General features: G+C 42.2%; 1 pseudogene across 1 annotated transcript; it reads left to right on the top strand.

Annotated features, from left to right (window-relative positions):
- Positions 1–2044: 2044 nt before the first annotated feature.
- On the top strand, positions 2045–5670 carry LOC148977656 (uncharacterized; annotated as a pseudogene). Its single transcript, XR_016169459.1, has 2 exons — positions 2045–2341; positions 2556–5670. The product of XR_016169459.1 is annotated as an uncharacterized LOC148977656 (transcript).
- Positions 5671–18465: the final 12795 nt, after the last annotated feature.

Here is an 18465-nt window from a genome sequence, read left to right as displayed (position 1 = left end):
TGCGGGCACGTTAAAGTCGCGTGACGTCACCCATAGGAATTAAAGCGGAGCGCGGCGCGACAGAAGTGCCGCACGGACAAGTGGATCCGCACCCTTAGGCCCCGTTCACACCGCAATGCTCAATTCTGATTTTTTGCTCAGATCCGGTTTTTGGTTTGGCTGTTCACATTACCTTTTAAAATGTGACCTATATCTGATTCTAATGTGAACTATTTGCATGTTTCAAACTAACCCGCATGCGCAAAAGAACAACAATAACATCAAACACAGCACACTGTTGCACTAATGTTCGTGTGGTTATGGAGGAAGTAAGCATTTACACTTTTATTTCTAAATGTCTGTGTAATGGAAGCCGTATAAATAATAAGCAGGTGATGATGAGGAGAAGAATGAAGAGAAAGAAAGCAAAATTGGCTATTTATTAATTAGCCCATATATTAATTAGGTCTAACACCTCACTCTCCCTCCATTGACTCGCTCCATCATTGTTCTCCATATGTATTCAAGTTTTTAATGTTACTGTCTGTGTCTGTTGTGTCTAGTGCTTACTCGTTGGTGCATAATTGTGTCAAATGTCAGATGTAGATTGACGTCAGAGTCCTTTGTTGTTCACACTGCGGACACTTTGAAAAAAAAATGAGATCTGTGTTTGATTTAGGACTACATATGAATGTGGTCTAAATCTGATTTAAAAAGATCAGATCTGGGCCAGATTTGAGTGTTCACACTATCTCTGAAGAAGTCTGACCTGGTCACTTGACCCCAAAAAAATCAGATTCAAACCACTTTTGTCTGCAGTCTGAACGGGGCCTTAGGCCGGAGGCGATATTTTTTTCCCCAGGATGGTAGGGGACGACTCATAAATATTCATTAGGGAACTCATCCCTGATTGGTCTTAACCCCAGTGACGGGTAGGTTTAGGGACGGGGTTAGGGGTGTCTCATTGTTATGGGTCCGGCGGGAAGCAAATCCCGGCAAACATTGGTTCCGCCTAGGATTAAAAAAAAGAATTTTGTCACCCCGTGACAATCCACTGGGACTGCTCTTCAAAGATGAGAATAAAACGTCAGATTTGGTGGATGTACTTCAACACCTTTATTTATTTATTTATTATTTTTTATTATTATTAAGGAGGACAGACTGGAAGGTCTCATCTTTAAGTTTGAGGACTGGCATGCCATCAGAAATCTCTTTGAAGTGAGTATAAAATATGTAGAATAATGTAGATTAGTAAATACATTGTTGTCGCTAACATTTTATAGATATTTTTGAATTATTATAAAAACTATTGATAGATTACTTAATGTGCTTGTGTGTCCAGTCATGTTTTACATCTGTTAATCACAATTCTTCACTGTTGTTTAAGATTTATCATCAGATTTTCTATGATGCTGCATCTACAAAGGACCATGGCACACTTTTTGCTAACATGACGAAGTTAAGGTACATATTGCATCTGCAATACCATAAATACAAAATATACAATTAATATAGTTTTTAGAACAGTAGACTTTTTCATTACTTTACTTTTGATTATTAAAAAAAACAAAACAAAATAAAATTAAAGTAACTACAATGTATTTGCGTACTTTTTATTAACCATGCTTTCCACAGTTGTTTGACAGAAGTCCGGTTCACATGTCTGGATAATTCATGAATTGGGTTTGTTATGGGATGGGGAAAACAGTCCTCCAATCCTTTCAACATCCCTGTTTTTCTATGGTGACATTATTTCAATTAATGTACTGGTATGGTATGTTTTCAGCTTAATTAATTTTTTCATTAACTATCTTGTCATTTGAGGATTTACAAAATAATACGGTTGGTTGGTTTCAGCAGTGAAAGAGCCCACTAGATCTGTGGAAAAGACTGTTCTTAACAGTGTGTGTGTGTGTGTGTGTGTGTGTGTGTGTGTGTGTGTGTGTGTGTGTGTGTGTGTGTGTGTGTGTGTGTGTGTGTGTGTGTGTGTGTGTGTTTGTGTGTGTGTGTGTGCGCGTGTGATATCGTAGAGGAAAATGTCCTGTTTGCTATGGAATACTGTTGTAGGTTTCAATGCCCTTATTCAATCGACTTGTAATTGTAACTGAAAGATGAAACTGGTGATAAAAAAAACCATAGAATAAACTAATAAATAAAATTTCTGTTAAAGATAGACAGAATTAAACTGAAAACACTATGTCAGCCATTTGCTAAACTACTTATTTCTGTTTTGTAGGTGCAGCAATGCTAAACATGGTCCTCATGCTGATTACAATTCCTAATAAGGAATTTGTCCGTAAGGACACAACAGCACTCTTCTTAGCTGCTACAATGGAACACTTTGGATTGCAGGAAGTCACAGGTAAATAAACACTTGACATCACATTCATTGTTGAGAATGTGCCTGTAATGCATAAATAAATGTGTTCACGTATATTAAAAAAAATTGTTAATTTAATTATTTACATTTTATTTATCTTTGATCACATTTACCACATAATATTAGATACACACATTTAATCATTGTTTTTACACTACTGTTTATAAAGTCAAAATTATATTACATGTTCAAACAGAAATTCTAGATGGGTTTGTACCAGAGCATGTCTACGAAGGATTGCCACAAGTGAAGAGGAGCTGGCTACATGACAAGGTTGGAGAGGTTGTGGACACCTTTGTCATGATGACCGATATCACAGAACCTTCAACTCAATGACAGGCTATGTCTGAGCGAAGGCAGAGGATTCAGTATCCTTGTCGTGCGGACGGATGTGGCAATGTGTTTACATACGTCAAGGCAAGAGAAACACACGAGAAAAAGAAACACAATCTTGTGGCACCATCTGAATCTTCGCCAGAACATGCAAGCTTAACAAACAAAGACCACCAAAAAGAACACACAGAAGCCAGACTTAGCTTTGGCTTCTTTCTGTTAAACATGCAGGATGCTGTGAGAGAAGGTGATGTGTGAGAGGCTAATGAGACTCTATAAAGTTGCCCTGCTTCTCTATAAAGCGTATGGGCACAGCCATTATGCCTATAGCACCTTACTGCTTACACTGCAGGTTAATGTCACACTGTCCCCACGCATGGCCCACAGTGTGATATGGAATCAGTTTTGGAATGGAAGAGGGGGCAAGGGGAAAATATTCCACTTGACCTCCATCTGGAATATCTGAACAATTTTTTGAAATCCTTCATGAGAGGCTTGGGGCCAAACCTTTCTGAAACGTTGGCAGCCAGAATAAGCAAGTCTATTGGGATCCTCAAGGAGCTGATGGACAAAACAGACATTGAGCTGGGGCTGTCAAAGCCGAGTGGCATTCACCATATAGCCAGAGAACAGGAGGATGTTCTAAACCTTGTCAGTATCTTAAGGGAGGCTAAACTTTTTCAAAATCAGCCAGGCAGACAATTCCATGCCTTCCCAAACTTCAATAAAAACTTACTGGTGAAGCTAAAATACCATGAGTTATACCAGTGGATGAAGTCCAAATTAATGGACTGGAGAATGGTCCCAATATAAACAATTAATGATGATGGCACATTTTTGGTAAGGTACATGTCAACTTTGCTTTTTTTATTTTGTTTTAATTTTTTATGTATATATTACAGTCTCCATTTACACTCACAGTTTTAAAACCATTTTAGAAGAGTATACATTATTATTTGGAGACCAAAGTTTTTTATTTGGATATAACCAATTGTTCATCTTTTTTAAGTGCCTATTGTCACCACCCATGGACTGTCTGTGTTTTGATTCACCACGTGCTCCCCTCGTCTGAGTTCTCCGCCCTCATCTGTTTCCATGGACACTAATCACCTCCCGCACAGCTGATTGTCATCTGTTATCACCGTCACTGTGTATTTAAGTTCCTGCCTGTCTTCACTCCCTTGTCCGGTATTGTTTGTGTATCACACGCTGTCTACCCGTCTGCCTGTTCCTGAGATTACTCGATTAAAGTTATATGTTTATTGTACCTTCCTCCTCGTCTTCCTTGGATTACCCCGTGACAGAATACCGGACCAAACTTCAAGATGAACATTGATTTCATCTCCCTAGCGGAAGTATCACTGGACTTTGTTTCATTTTCAAGAGACTTTATTTCACTTGCACTCTCCAGCCCCCTAGATGACGAAACCCTGAAGACCCTGTTCTGGATCGGGGCCACCTACCACCAGCACTTCGACCTCCCAGACACCTCTGACCTGGACTGGAAGGAGGCCGTTTCCCAGTGTCTGGAGAGCGTCGAAGCCCGATCCAGGACACTGCCAGACCCAGAGCCGGAATCACCACCCTCGACCGCGGAGATCTCGTGCGTGCCCCCCGCAGACGGAGAGCTACCACCCGCCGTGACGCGTCAACCAGTGCCCGAGACGAAGAGGACAGAGTTGACCCTCGCCCCGGAGGAGGAGCTCCAACAGGAGTCTGACCAGGGGTGTGAGCCCACGACATCTGCGGACGAGGGGACTAATTTCCCGGAACTGGAGGACTGGCTGAGGAAACCCAGGACACTGGAGATCGTTCCCGCCCTATCCCACCCGTCATCTGCATCTCTTTCATATTTTGAATCATCCTGTGATGACTTCTGCCCTGCTGTCTGTCTGGTTCACGCTGTTCCATCTCCGTTCCCAGTCAGTCCTCCAGCCTCGCCGCTGCTGGATGTGCGCAGCCCTGCACCATCTCCGTGGGGAGTCCCCGACGTCGAGCGGCAGGTCAGCCCACCATCCGCAGCGCCTGTGTTCGAGGATCCCACGGCTTCGCCTCCAGCCTCGGTCCTCGACACTCCATCTCGGCCAGTCGACCTGCCAGCTCCGTCTCGGCTCCTCCCACCTGCGCCTCCGCCTGAGACCATCGAGACATCGGCTGCAGCGGGTTCCCTCGTCCTGCCGGCTCCCCCTTGGTCAGTCGTCACTCTGCCTGCGCCACGGACTTGCGGTCAGTCTGCTACGCTTGTTCCCTCCACCCCTTCGGCTTCAGCGGGCTCCTCCTTCCCTGTGGCGTCTCCTCTGTCCTCCCTCACTCCACCTCCACCTCAGCTCTCGGGCACTCTGGCTACGGCTCCAGCGCTCGTCGCCGGTACGTCACCGGGGTCTCCTATGCCGATGACGTCGCTGGAGTCCACCGAGTCTCCGTCGGTCATCCCCCAGCTACCGTCAGTCCCCTCGCCATCTGGTTTCTTCCCTCCGTCATCCCTGCCATCGGCTGTCGGTACTGGGAGGCTCTGGGTCTGTGCCACCGCGCCATCCCCATCGAGGCCGCCAGGGTATCGTCATCGTCCCCTCACCGTCCCGTCACTCCAGCCTCTCGTCTGTGTTACACCTTCGTCTCGTCCTCCACCTGAACCTCCCCCGGTCCCCCCTCCGTCATTTTGCCACGGCGCGAGGTCGCGCCTTGCCGGAGGGGGGCGATCTGTCACCACCCATGGACTGTCTGTGTTTTGATTCACCACGTGCTCCCCTCGTCTGAGTTCTCCGCCCTCATCTGTTTCCATGGACACTAATCACCTCCCGCACAGCTGATTGTCATCTGTTATCACCGTCACTGTGTATTTAAGTTCCTGCCTGTCTTCACTCCCTTGTCCGGTATTGTTTGTGTATCACACGCTGTCTACCCGTCTGCCTGTTCCTGAGATTACTCGATTAAAGTTATGTTTATTGTACCTTCCTCCTCGTCTTCCTTGGATTACCCCGTGACACCTATTATAAGATTGTTATGTTTTGATAATATACATTCTAACTTTTTTTTCTATTTATTTAAGTCAAGATTTGTAATCATTTTTAAAACCATTTGTAAAGTACAAAGTGTATACTTTATTATTTTGTGATATTAAAACTTTTTATGAACAAAAGACTAATTGTTCATTTATTATAAATAAATAAAGAAATACTACCAGTTGAAACGTTTAAACAATAAATATTTTATCCAAAAGTATTTTAGAAAGAGGTTTAAAAAATGCACAACAAAAGTAGAGTCAAGAACAACATTAAGCTTGAATTGAGCCTCTTTTTTTTTTAGTTAGTCCGATATCTTCAACACTGACAAGCCTGACTCCAAGCTACCTGGTGAAGATTGTAAATGGTCATCCTCTTGTACTTCATCAAAGTAACCAGTGTAGTCCATGTCAACCTGAATAACACTGTCATCAAACAAAATAGTGTCTTTTTGCTCGATGTCATCAAATACTTAATTTTGAATTCTTAGTATTTCTTTTGCATGTTCCAGTTTAAATACAGGTAGATTATGTATTGTGTAGTTAAGGTAAAATATCTGTGTGCAGTGTTCTAAAACCGCATCGATGAGTTAATCTCCAAATCCAGTACAGGCTGTGTCGACTGTGTAAAGATGTGTATGGTCCTGAAGTAAACTACTCCTGTAATTATGCAACAGGTCTCTGATCAAAAGTTTTTCATCATTTGTGGCCATTCTACATTTGTCAGGGAAAGAAACTACCCCTTTAAAATGTTCATATTTTGGAGTTGGCTCGCCACAACCTTCAGGTTCACAAGAGCAAACAGAATGGCAGTAGGTGCAGAACAGATGTCCTGGATCGACAGATGTAGTGTTTTCCTCGAAATGGCAGTACAAAGCTTTCCTAAGACAACTAGTGATTCCAGTCTCAAGTACGGTCTTAACTGCAGGGTCAAGCTTTGCATGTTGTTTGACAACATAAACAATCGCATGTGCCTGCAACCCGCTTCTGCCTGCCCTCCCGATCTGCTGAACCATAGCTTCCACATCATCGGGCAAACCATACATCACAATGTGTGATATGTTTGGAAAATTCAAGCCCATCCCAAGAGCTGTTGTAGCCACAACGACTCTGCAGCTACCCTGTCCACTAAGAGATGACAGCACTCAGTTCTTATTGTGAGGGAGTGTCTGGCTATGGAACATGCCTAGAAGTAGATTTTCAATCTTTTTCTCAGGGTCTCTGTCAACCCAGGAATCTTCACCCAGTTCCCCCTTCAAATGGCAGAAAACTCTGCCAACCTGCTTGACAGTTTTGCAGTAAATAACAGTGTTGTAGTACTCGAGACTCGGACTCGTCTCGGACTCGGTCTCGAGACCATATTTTAATGGTCTTGGTCTTGTCATGGACTCGTGTCCATTTGGAGTCAGAATTGACTCGTACTCAAACATTTTTTTTTTAGGACTCGGAATTATTCCCGAGTCCACTCGAGTTTAAAGGGGTGTATTTTGTAAGCCTTTTTGTAAGCGCATGACAAATTGTAATAAAATTACACCACCTATGTGGCCTTTTTACCCTAAACTGATCATATTTTTTAAACTCTAAGTAAATTCAGTAAAAAAAGGATTTCTCTAATTAAATAAAAGTAAATTAGGTTATCAACCCTTACTGGTCTCGGTCTCGACTCGGACTCGACCGTCTCTGGTCTCGGACTCGACTCGGACTCGACTCTCTATGGACTCGGTCTTGACTCGGACTTGACTCTCTCTGGTCTCGGTGTCGACTCGGACTCGAGTGAGGTGGTCTCGACTACAACACTGGTAAATAATAACTGGCAACATGGAGGAATCTTTTTCTTTTACATCCTTCACAATCCAGTCAAGGCAGTCTATGACATGGGCAGGGACTTTTATCAGACCCAGGACTCAAAGCCAAAGTAGTTGGATTGTCCATCTGCAGCTGTTTCATTACCCTGGCTCTGGATTCCCGATCAGCAGAAGCAGTCAATGCCAGCACAGGTGTACCTGGAATATAGTGAATGATAATATGTAAACAATAAGTAATAGTTAGCCTAAATGATGAGTAGAATCATCTAATAATTTATTTTTACAAAATACACCCCTTATAAGGAGGTACAGTGACTACCAGTATGGGATGTGGTGTGCGAGTAATAAAGTGTCTAAATTGTTTGATGCAGCAATGGCTTTGATCTTCTCGTCATACTATTAAATTTACATAAATCAAATCATAAACATTTTTGTAAACTAAAATATTTTAGAGTAAGTGTATAAAACATATAAGAATGCACATACTGGAAGACTATTGTTTTGAACATACTTACCAGCTTTAACTAGGGATCTAAGTTCTCCCAACTTGGCGAAGCGAAATGGCGTCAACCACTTTGCAGCTTGACCCCTAAAATAAAAAAAAATAAAAAAATAGTAAATAAAAACGATTGAAGTTTTTGTTTTCGCTACACTGTGTTCATTTGGACCTGTAGGGACAAGATATTTTAGGACATTGGCTTCATGTCAATACATGAATGAGTTATTTACTAAGTCAGTCAGTAAGATTAATTCTTACCATTTGTAAGTGAGATGAACTTCATCCACGACGATACCCATTACGTTGGCTTGAAAAACATCTGAGCCTAGCATGTTCCTCCACTTCTTGTTCAGCAACCAGGATTCGGGACTTCCGAAAAGTAGCTGGCAATGACCGCTGGATATTTCCGCCTCGTCATGCACGCTGAGTTGCATCGCCGTGATACCCATTTCGGTAGCTTCTTTTATTTTGTCTTCCATGAGGGTAACCAAAGGAGAAACCACAATTGGTTTCCATAGAGTCCCATCTTTTTAGCGACCATCGGGGCCAGCTGATAAATTAGACTTTTGCCGAATCTGGTAAGAAGAATGGCAAACACATCTTTACGATCGACAAATGACTTTATTGCGGTTCTCTGTCCATCTTTTAAAATTAATGTGCTGTCGATTTCTTCTAAAACAGACGCGATAGCGGAATCTATGCATCTCAGTTCACCAGCTGCAGTCATTTTTGTTCTAAACCAGTTCTAACCAAGCGCTCTTTGATGACGTGAGAATTACGTTACTACAGATCATCTGTCCATCATCGTATAAAGCCCGCCCTGCCAATTTGATTGGCCCGAACGTTTCTTGTCTTATCATAATTACTCCTCAATGGATCGAGTCCAGACCGAACTTCCCGACCAAAAAATGTTGTGGGCGGAGTTCGGGCTGGCAGCCAGGCAATATATTTGCATTGAATTCATTACAAATAAATGTCCAGGCATTCCTTTTCTTTGATTCAACAGTTGATGTGTGCAGTTTATCTTTTATAACAGGATGCCTCAAAACTATTTGCTTTAAAAGACTTTTCTCATGTTCAGAACAAATCTTTGATTGCACTCTCTTTTCAGCTTCCATTGCCATTTGCTTCGAAGTTTCTAATTATTCTAAGATTCTAATTATTGGCCAATAAACTTCCTCATGTAATAATCTAGAATACTGTCTAACACTTGATGGCTGCTCTGTCAAGTATTCGTCGTCGGTTAGGAACCTGAGTGTGCTTTTTGATACCAACCTTTCATTTGAAAGTCACGTGTCTAGCATCTGTAAAACCACATTTTTTCGTCTTAAAAATATATCTAAATTGTGTCATATATGCTCTCAATGAAAAATGCAAGTCAAGTCAAGTCACATTTATTTATATAGCACTTTTTACAATACAGATTGTATCAAAGCAGCTTCACAGTGATAACATGAAAGTAATACAACACAGATCAATAATATTGTTGAATATTAAATGTCCCCAACTAAACAAGCCAAAAGCAAGGCAACAGTGGAAAGGAACCAAAACTCCATCAGGTGCACGGAGAAAAAAACCTTGGGAGAACCCAGGCTCAGTTGGGGGCCAGTTCTCCTCTGGCCAACGAAAGAACAGTGATTGCACAGTGATTGCAAAACAAATTGGATCGAAACATTAAGACAATTGTCCATTTTCATCCGTTTGGAAGTCGAAGTAATCACGCCGGTTTGAAACTTAACAGAGCAGCCATGAAGTGTTAGGGATTATTCTAGGCTGCTATGTGTGGAAGTTTTTTGTCCAATAATTAGAATCTCTGTTTTTTCAGAATTTGGTAGTAGGAAGTTAGTCATCCAATTTTTTATATCAGCAATGCATTCCTTTAATTTTGTGGGTTGGTAAGTTTCGTTAGGTTTTGAAGAAATATACAGCTGGGTATCATCAGCATAAGAGTGAAAGCTAATTCCATATTTCCTTATTATATCTCCTAATGGTAGCATGTACAGAGTGAATAGCAGTGGTCCTAGTACTGAGCCTTGTGGTACTCTATACTGAACTTGTGATCGATAAGACATCTCTTCATTTACTGCTACAAACTGATAACGGTCATATAAGTATGATTTAAACCATGCTAATGCGGTTCCACAAATGCCAATATAGTTTTCCAGTCTATTTAAAAGAATGTTGTGGTCAATTGTGCCAAATGCAGCACTAAGACCGAGTAACACTAATAGAGAGATACAACCACGATCGGACCATTTGTGACTATAATGAGAGCTGTCTCGGTATCATGATGTGGTCTGAATCCTGATTGAAAGTCCTCACAGATATCATTTCTTTCAAGAAAGGAACGCAGTTGTGAGGATACTGCTTTTTCCAGTATCTTTGACAGAAAAGGCAGATTCGAGATTGGCCTGTAATTAACTAATTCTGTAGGATCAAGTTGTGGGTTTTTAAAAGCGGTTTTATCATAGCTAGCTTAAAGGTTTTTATTGTATTTTCAAAGAGTGTGCAGAGATGCAGGCAAATATGACACACACACAAAGCGTGACTGCTCTGTTTACTTCGTCTTCTTAACGTCATTGTACATAACACCGGAACATCCGGAACATAAGTACACCGTGCATCATGGGAAATGTAGTCACATAAAGCATTGCACAATATACAACATCTCCTCCCCTCTTACTCTTTGAGGTCTAACACAAGATTACAAATTAAACTGTAATATCAGTAGTCAGAAATTTTGAAATTCAACTCTCTTAGAACTCTTCTTTTTTTATATATATATATAGAACATTCAACTTTGTTGTTTCTTATATACAACTAATTCCCTGGGAGTGAGGGTAGACTACCTCAAACCCTAGCTGACCCTAAGGGGATTATTCTGCCCCGAGCAATAAGGGTAGCTTCCAACTAAGAATAATCCAACAACCGCTGGGGCGGGTGTCGCTCCCTAACTGGGTATCGGCGCCCTGTTTGGCTCCCACTTTCTGCCGATACAACAGGTGATGCCGGTTCCTTTACTGATGGACAATTTGCGGTCTTGGTAGGCTCAGTGGTTAGTACTTCAGGAGCTGACGTACTGTTACTAATTTGGTCAGTGACATCCGCAACTTCGGAAACATTTGGAACTGCGTTTGCTCCCTTGAGCAACTGATCACTGTGTCTCCTCCAAGACAAATCTCCAGCAGTTTTGACCTTATATGAGACTGGACCTGTCTGGGCCTCCACCGTAGCTGGAACCCACTTCGGACCACCGCCATAGTTCCGTGCCAGCACTGGTGAGCCTATCGAGAAGGTTCTGTCCTTGGCTCGCAGATTCCGTCGCTGTACCTGATTCCTCTGTTGTCTTAAGACAGTTTCTTTGAGTGTTGCTGGTTTGAGCAGCTCCAAGCTTGTCCTGAGCTCTCTATTGAACAACAGAGATGCTGGTGACACTTTAGTGGTTGCGTGCGGAGTACTGCGATAGCACAACAAAAAGCTATGCAGCCGTTGATGGAATGTTCCCTGTCCGAGTGAAGCTTTCAAAGCATGTTTCAAGGTTTGGACAAACCTTTCTGCTAAACCATTTGTTGCCGGATGGTAAGGTGATGATGTGATATGCTGCACACCATTTGCTTGTAGGAATGTGCCCATCTCATGAGATGTAAATTGAGGGCCATTATCTGAGACAAGCTGCACCGGAGGTCCAAATCTACTGAAAATTTCTCCCAGTTTCTCAATTGTCTTTTCAGCTGATGTAGATTTCATGATAGCCACCTCCGGCCACTTACTGTGTGCATCCACGACCACCAGCAGCATTTTGTCCTCCACTGGGCCTGCAAAATCAACATGAATGCGCTGCCATGGTTTCTCTGGATATTCCCATGGGTGCAGCGGAGCCAGTTGGGGTACATTGCGTATGCGCTGGCATGACGTACATGTTCTTGCCTTTTCCTCAATTTGGCCATCTACTCCTGGCCACCAGAAGTAACTCCTGGCAATTTCTTTCATTCGGACCATTCCACAGTGTCCCACATGCAGCTGTTTTAGCACTTGCTTGCGCAGAGCAGAGGGAATGATCACTCTCCTACCCCACAGCAAACATCCTGACTGCACTGAAAGTTCATGGCGTCGAGAGACATACGGTTTTAACTCCAGGTCATCGGTCTCACCTTTTCCTGTCATTACGATATCCATGACTTTCGACAGAACAGGGTCATTGCGTGTGCTCTTACGGACTTGTACAGCTGTTACTGGGGCCCTTTCCACCTGGCTGAAGTAGAAAATTTCTGCAACTTGTGCCTCCTTCATTCTGTCAGCGAGAGGCAATCTAGACAGACCATCCGCATTTCCATGCAATTCCGCCTTCCGATACTTGATGTCATAGGTGTGAGCGGATAACAACAAAGCCCATCTTTGCATCCTACTAGCAGCCAGAGACGGAATGCCATGGTGTGGGCCAAAAATTGCAGTGAGTGGGCGATGATCAGTCAACAATGTGAACTTCCTTCCAAAAACATACTGGTAAAACTTACGAACTCCAAACACAATGCTCAACGCTTCTCGCTCAATCTGAGCATAGTTTGCTTCTGCCTTACTCAGACTCCTGGAAGCGAATGCGATCGGCCTCTCTTGACCATTTGGCATGATGTGGGACAAGACAGCTCCCACACCATATGGAGAAGCATCGCAGGCCAGTTGAATGGGAAGAGCAGGGTCAAAATAAGTGAGGGCATTTGACTTTAAGAGTGTCTCCTTTGCTCTTTTGAAAGCCTCCTGGCATTCAGAGGTCCACCTCCAATTTTTCTCGTGACACAACAACTTGTGAAGTGGTTTCAGCAGCGTAGCGATGTTTGGAATGAACCGCCCATAATAATTTAGTAAACCGAGGAAAGACCGCAACTGGCTTACATTTCCGGGCTCTGGAGCATCCACAATGGCCTTAACCTTGGATGGAGATGTATGCAAACCAGAGGCATCAATGACATGGCCTAAGTACTCGACTGCAACCTGGAAAAATTCACATTTGTCCTTGCGCACCCTCAATCCGTATTCTTTCAGTCTTTCCAGGGTAGCATCCAGGTGTTGTAAGTGCGACTCTTCATCAGTGCCAGTCACTAGGATGTCGTCTAAGTAACACACCACGCCTTTAAGGCCCGCCAAAATCTGATCCATCGCTCGCTGAAAAACAGATGGGGCCGAAGTAATTCCAAATGGTAACCGCTTGTACCGAAATAGGCCTTTGTGGGTGTTGATGGTGAGAAGTTCTCTGGACTGTTCCTCAACATGCATCTGCAGGTATGCTTGGTTGAGGTCGATTTTGCTGAATTTTTGCCCTCCTGTCAGTCCAGCAAAGATATCATTAATGTGAGGCAAGGGGTATTGTTCTGCTGATAACACCGGATTTACAGTGACTTTAAAATCTCCACAGATCCTTATGCCTCCATCTTTCTTTAGAACTGGAACAATGGGTGTTGCCCACTTACTCACGCTGACTGGTTCCAGCACCCCTTCCTTCATGAGTTCCGCTAAGCTTGCCTCTACCTTGGGTTTTAGCGCATATGGAAGGGGCCGGGCTTTTAGAAATTTTGGCTGGCATCCCGGCTCTACAGTCAATTTCACCTGGATGTCCTTCATGCTGCCCAACTCCTGCTTGAACACATCAGAGTGTTTCCGGAGAATCCCTTCAAGATCCAGCGTTTTAGGTGTCATCATGTGTATGGCCGCCCAGTCCACCTTGAGTTGCTCCAGCCAAGAACGTCCCATCAACGAAGGATAATCACCCAAGACCACATACAATGGCAGTTTTTTCTTTTTCCCGTTGAGTTCAACTGTTACCTGCGTGAGTCCTTTCATAGTTACCGCTTCCCCAGTGTACGTCTTAAGAACCACATCAGGTGGTGCGAGTGGCAGGTGGCTCAATATTTCGCTGTATACCTTATCCGACACGAGCGACACAGCAGCACCCGTGTCAATCTCCATTTTCACAGGCTGTCCTTCCAGCAGCGCGGTGACCTTATAAGCCTTGGTTCCACCAGCAACAGTGAGCACATGCAACGGAAATTCCTCATCCGATGTGTCAGTAACATCTTTGTTTTCCTGCTCCACTGAAAACACGCGTTGCTTTTGCTTCCTTCTGTATACTGGTTTCTGCTGCATTTTTTCCTTCTTTCCTGTTTTATTTTTACACGCACGCTCAATGTGTCCTTTTTTCTTGCAGCTGCGGCACTCCACATCTTTAAACCAGCATGAAACGGGTGAGTGTCCCGTCTTGCCACAGCGAAAACATGGCCCTTTATTTTCATTTTGTTTTTCGGTCTCCATCTTATACACTTTACTGTTTGAGCTCAGTTGTTGTGCTTCCTTCGCAGCCAATTCCATTGACACACTCAGCTCTATTGCTCTTTGTAGTGTCAAGTTGCTCTCTGTTAACAGTCTTTTTTGTATTCCCTCACAACGGAGTCCGCAGACTAATCTGTCCCGAAGTGTGTCATTTAGCACTTCACCAAATTCGCAGTGTTCAGCTAATTTTTTTAGCACCGCTACGAACATTGTCACGGTTTCTCCTTCCAGCTGATTCCGTCTGTGAAAACGAAACCGCTCCGCAATTACTAAGGGCTTTGGAGAGAAATGTGCTTTAAGAGTGGCCACTATTTGATCATACGTTTTCTCTCCCGGTTTTTCTGGCTGCAGGAGGTTACGCAGTAGTGCATATGTCTTTGGGCCCATCACAAAAAGTGGGTACAGCTTTCTCATCAGCGATAGCATTAGCTGCTACAAAGTACTCAAATCTTTCTGTGTAAGAGCTCCACTGCTCACTACTCTCATCAAAAGGACCAATGTTGCCAAGAATTGTTGCCATTTTGTAACGTTCTCTGTCAGTTTCAAATAATTCAGTCACTTATCTGAATCGTTGTTGTTCTTCCCCCTCTTCAGTCACAACGTGGATTAGCAGCAGGCTCGTATCATTTCTCATTTTCGAGCGATCTCGCCGTCAATCCACTTCCTTCCCGCATTTAAAACACACACGCGGATTTACGAGCTCCTCGTCGCCAATTTATTGTATTTTCAAAGAGTGTGCAGAGATGCAGGCAAATATGACACACACACAATTTAGCGTGACTGCTCTGTTTACTTCGTCTTCTTAACGTCATTGTACATAACACCGGAACATCCGGAACATAAGTACACCGTGCATCATGGGAAATGTAGTCACATAAAGCATTGCACAATATACAACAGTTTTTGGTACGTATTCTAGTGACCAAGATGAATTAATGATATTAAGAAGAGGATCTATGACCTCCGGAAGCATCTCTTTCAGTAGTTTAGTCGGTATAGGGTCTAGCATATAAGTTGTTGATTTAGATGAATTAACGAGTTTGCTAAATTCTTCCTCTCCTATAGCAGCAAATGAAACAAATCTTTCCTCAGGGACACAACAATGCACCCCCTGATCTGATACTGTAGTAGACAGTTGCATAGTTATAATATGCAGAACATTAGTTTATACGTTCATGATATCAAGCCTATATTATTGTAATGCTCTTATGGGTGGTTGCCCGGTACGCTTAATAAACAAACTACAGCTGGTCCAAAATGCAGCAGAAGTTCTTACCAGAACCAGGAATTATGACCCTATTAGCCCAGTTCTGTCAACACTGCATTGGCTCCCTATTAAACATTGTATACATTTTAAAATATTGTTTATCATTTACAAAACACTAAATGGTTTAGCTCCCCAGTACTTCAGTTAACTCTTAACGCATTATAGTCCTTCATGTCTATTGCGATTTCAAAATTCCGGTCAGTTGATAATACCAAGAATAACAAAATCGACTGCTAGCAGTAGATCCTTTTCCTTTTTAGCTCCAAAACTTTGTAACAATCTTCCTAACATTTTCTGGGAAGTGGGCACAGTAGTCAGTTCAAATCTAGACTAAAAACGGATCGGCGCAAAAAGGAGGCGTGTTTCGGCGCAAACATTCCCTGGTGCTATTTCACACTTCCAGAAAACAATTGCGTCACTGACCAGAAAAAACCTGGTCTAAAGTCAGTGGCGCGCTGCGCGTTGTTCATAATGCTATTTTAAGCACGCATGCTTGGCCATAATGTAGCGGGTGCACAGCGCACATACACTTTGATTCTCTCATCAACACAGATGCAGCAGTTTTTATTTTTGCAAATCATACATTATAACAAGGAAAAATATTAACACATGAGGGAAATCATTGTGCTTTACATGAAGATGAAAAAACATTATTACCCATTTTTAATGCTAATTGTAGTACTAAAGGATCAGACCTGTTTGCCCAATAGTGGCAAGAAACATACCTATATAATGTTTAACCGACGCTGATGTGGGAGGGATTCTCCCATACCCATACAACGTCACCTCTCTGTCTTTTACTGCCCTGACAAGAACGTCGGTCTCATCGGCTGTGAACGCTCCTGGCGCTGTGAAAACGGCTCCTGAACGGCTGTGAAAACCCGCCGTTATAATAACAATCCGTTATGCAACATGCGCACCTGTTCTTAAAGGGTATGTTGGATGGCGCTCTGATTGGTTTATTTCACGTTACGCCCAAACCACAACTATGAATAATGAAGCTACTTCAGACCAACCTCTTTTAGATTTGCGCCAGGCGCAAGAGGCATTTATCCCTCCGGGAAAATAGCAATAGCGCCGGGACCCGCACACAAAGTTATTTCCACTTTGCGCTTTGACACTTGCGTTTCAGATTGTTAAAATAGGACTTCTATAATTCAATTTAGGCTGCATAGTTTAGATCAGCCAGAACCGAGAAGACATGTATCTGCTAATGCACATATGTAATATAAATATTTCATGAAGAGCTTAAATATAAGTGGACATGGTATTTAATGGTTTAATGCATTTTCAAGATTGTTACATAACTTCAGACGTAGCTCTTGAAGAACTATGAAGTATTGAAGGCTGTGACCTTCAACAGCTAGTCTGCAGACAACGGAGAAATATAACCCCCATCAAAAACAAAAGCTAAATATAAACTATTTGAATTATTAATGATATTTGTAGAAACACTACTGCAGTCTATTGAGCAGAAATATCCATGAAACATAATTCTGCCTCCATGACGCAACAAAAGATGCTGTTACTCTATGGTCCCAATTGAATTAGTTTGTGTAAATTGATAATTGTAATTTTTATTTTATTTTATTATTTTATCATTTTACTATACAGATTGTACTGATATATGACATACAGTACTTAACTCCATCTTTGCCCTCTACTGTATGAATGTGTGTGTGTGTGTGTGCATCTTATTTCATAGTTCCTGCCTCCTTGAAAAGAAATGGTTCTTTAGCTTTGGAAAAGGAAAAGGGAAAGGTTATTTTTACCTATTGACTGATGCAATAAATAGCAATGCTTGTAAATGCTTCTCAGAAGCTGCTGTAAGATTTCAAATAGACTTGAGTCTATGAGAATGACCTTTATACAACTATTTTTCAAATATTTATGAAGAATTTGTGTCTTCTGGCTGTAATGATAATATATTTATTCTCCAAACTAGACAGTTTACATTATATTTCAATGTGTGTGGACAGGTCAAATCATGTTCATATACATTCATTTGAAATGTTTAAATATATTTAAGAGTTTGGATGGGAGTCTTCTAAAATTGTTGCAGAAGCAGACACTTGCTATAATTTTGCATCATACCAGGCTATTTGCATGTACCCAGGACAACTCAATAAACCTGGTCATTTATTAATACTTTTTTTTTTTTACTTAAATGGTTTTAAAGGAGTTCCGTTATGTTAATTTCCATGATCATAATCTTGTATAGGGGGTCTAATAGAATTTCGAAATAACATTTTCGTAAGCTAATGGGAATGTTAGCAAAACGTTCTGACAACTTATTTTTTATAAATAAGCTTGTAGGGATATAGATAAGGATAAAGGCTCATAGGGATATAGGAGCAAGTGAAAGTAGGAGGGAGCTAAGCCAGTGGTCGATCTGAAAGCAAGCGTCAACGCCTTGAACTTGAGCCGAGCAGCGAGTGGCATCCAGTGCAGGGATATGAACTGAGGAATGACGTGGGCCCTTTTGGGCTTGTTGAAGAAAAAACGTATCTTCGTTTAGCAACGATATGTTTGCACGAGCTCTGCAATTTGGCACTCAAGTTAAATTTCTTTATATGACTTTACACAATAGATTGCTTAAGAAGTTTTACCATATAAACATGAAAAACAGTGTTAGTGTCTCTCAAACAGTGTTAGTGGCTGGACTTCCATTACCCCCTAAATGAAGAATGAAAAGAACTTCGTCGTAAGTATATCTGGGCTTTAAAGGACTGGCTATGTGAGATTACTTGGTTCTTATCTTTTTTCTATCATTTCAGTTTTCCCAGACTCTAACTGAACACGTTAAGAAGGCTGAGGGGCTGCTGAAATTGCAACATTTATCTAACCATTTGTTCATGAATGTAAAATTTTATTTACAAG

This window comes from Pimephales promelas, chromosome 8 (assembly GCF_988280905.1).
Source record: "Pimephales promelas chromosome 8, fPimPro1.hap1.1, whole genome shotgun sequence".
In the NCBI taxonomy this organism is placed as follows: Eukaryota; Metazoa; Chordata; class Actinopteri; order Cypriniformes; family Leuciscidae; genus Pimephales; species Pimephales promelas.
This window is presented reverse-complemented; position numbering and strand designations above follow the sequence as displayed.